This window comes from Euphorbia lathyris, chromosome 1 (genome assembly GCF_963576675.1).
Source record: "Euphorbia lathyris chromosome 1, ddEupLath1.1, whole genome shotgun sequence".
Classification (NCBI taxonomy): Eukaryota; Viridiplantae; Streptophyta; class Magnoliopsida; order Malpighiales; family Euphorbiaceae; genus Euphorbia; species Euphorbia lathyris.
In genome coordinates, this window is record NC_088910.1 from 4118605 (window position 1) to 4121307 (window position 2703).

The following is a 2703-nucleotide window of genomic DNA, read 5'->3' on the forward strand; positions in this document are numbered from 1 at the left end:
TAAGATTACAACATGTAGAGATTAAGTTTAGGTTAAAGTAAAATTTGAGACTTGTTTACACAAAGCAAGAAAACAACTTATAACTTTGATAAGATTATTAAGATTTAACAATTTATCGATTAACACAATTAATAGGCTTTGAACCGTAGAAATCTCTCTGGATCGGAGCAGATTTCTACCTTAATCAAATTAGTATTTTATATCCGATAAGCCGCGATCACGATCATATCATCCGTAAAAACTAATTCTTTCAAGTGTTCAATAAAGTTTCTTTGTAAATTTGATTGTATGAAACGTTTTAATAAAAACACCAATTTATCATTTTGAAAATCATTTTGTCAGAACAATATCAAAATAACAACAGGAAGAATGTATTGAATTGAAAAGATATATTATTAATTGATTATGAATCGAATCAAGTTAACAGAGAAGAAGAAACTTGGATAGCATTTTGACGAAATCTTTGAGTTCTGGGTTGTCAATCTTTCCCTCAAACTCCGTATGTTTGTCAGACCCTTTTGCGCTTCAGCCAAGTAGGCGGGTCACTTCGTTCGGCATCTCCCGTTCATCCACTGGGGAGGCTTCGTGATTCGCCTTAACCATTACCACATACACCATCTGGCTCTCTTCACATTCGCTGACAAATGATTTGTGTGTGGGACAGACTACCAAGGTAGACTTCTCGTCGGCCTTTGGCTCTCTCATCATTGGCGTAAGTACGAACTTCACCCCATTCTTCACAAATCTGTAAGTGTTCTCTCTTCTGGCGTGGATGGCGTCGTTATCAAACTGCCAGGGTCGGCCGAACAATAGGTGGCAGGCGTCCATATCGACCACATCACAACAGACTTCATCACTATAATTACCAATCTTAATAGGTACCCTGCATCTCTGGTTTACTCTAAGTTCACCCACGTTCTTGATCCATCCCACCATATAGGGGTCGGGATGCGCCTCCGCCAACAACCCGAATTTCCGAACGGCGCTGCTGCTCACAATGTTCTCTTGGCTCCCACTATCTATTATCACATTGCATCGCCCACCTTTCACAAGACAGCGGGTCCTGAATAGTCGGTACCTCTGATCTCCCTGTATCCGGCTGGAGACTAACAAACGCCGTACCACATGAATGGTGTATCTCTCTTCACCCGCCTCATCATCATCTTCTCCTAAGGGTTCACAAAATACTTCATCCCCTTCGTCATAGTCATCTTCATACCTCTCCACCATGTTGGCGCTCTTCCTCCTAGGACATTCATTGGACCTATGGCCTGGCTCATTGCACCGAAAACATTTAAAAGGCACTGGCCTCGTGTACGGATTGTTGCTCTTAGGTGGTATGGGTGCTTCCTTGTACGGTCTAGTATCTCCGATAGATCCCCTTCCCACACTGTTGACCTTGGCCCCACTGGCACTCGCCACCTGCTTGCCTTTGTCATAGGGCTTCATGTTATCTCTTCCTCCAGGCGTATACTCAGCAGTGGCGGATCTCCTGGATCTCCCGGTTAGTTGGGATTCAGCCTTAAGGGATAAATTTCTGGCATCTTATTCCTGAACCACCATCTGTGTGCCAATACGATCCTGGATGTTGTATCTCAACCCTTCTAGATACCTAGAGGTCTTTTGGCTTTCAGTTTCTGACAAGTTGGCCCTTGCCGAAAGCCTCAAGAATTCTGAGGTATATTCGTGGACACTTCGGGTCCCTTGAGAGCATCCCCTGTAGGAGCTGTAAATATACTGCTCATAATCCGGCGGTAAGAACCGCTCCCTCAACATCGCCTTCATCCGTAGCCAAGATCTAATCGGATCTCTGCCCCCTCTTCTTCTCTCTTCCCTCATCTAATCCCACCAAACTGATGCGCCACCCTTCAAGCGATACGCCACCAGCCTCACTTTCCTCTCATCAGGAATCCCAGCATACTCAAAGAAACGTTCGACTTCCGATAACCAGTCTAAGAATCCCTCTATATCCAGTTCGCCTCCAAAAGATGGTAAGTCTATTTTTAGCTTAAAGGCATCATCTCTATCAAAGTTTCCTAGACCTGGGTATACTCTAGCAACATCCACACGTCGGTTGTCAACAGGCCCAACATCCCTCGTAGTTCTAACGGTATCACCATCTCCAATACCCTCAAAGTCATCACTATCACTATCAGCATTATGCACAAGGACAAAGTTGGGTCTTCTTACCTCAGGATCCCTAGGACCCATTTGTGGGAGCTGTTGTTCAGGGACTCCTTCCTTTCTCTGGGTTGATCCGCCCGCGGTTGGTCGGATTAGAGCTAGAACCTCCAGTTTGAAGTTTTCTAGGGAGGTGGTTAGCTCTAGAAACCGTTGGTCGGTTTGCCTCTGCCGCTCATGGCTGGCTTGGATCTGCTCCGCGAGGTGCTCCCTCAGCTCCTCATACCTCCGGTCACTGGTCTCCATGGAATCTTGAGGTTCTTCTCCAGCTAAACTAGAAGGAGTGAATCCCAATAACTGAAGGAAAATTAGGCTAAGGTATAGCAGCGGAAATATAAAAATTTTAGCCTACTTCCTTTTAACCATAGGATCCGTTAATCGTTATTTCATATAAAGAGGGATAAGAAGAAATACCTTTCGATGATCAATCTACCGTTGCAAACGAAGTGCCCACAACTTCAAAAGAGATGTAAACTGTTTACCAACCTGCCCCTATCCGAAACAGACCTTCCAGACCTCCAA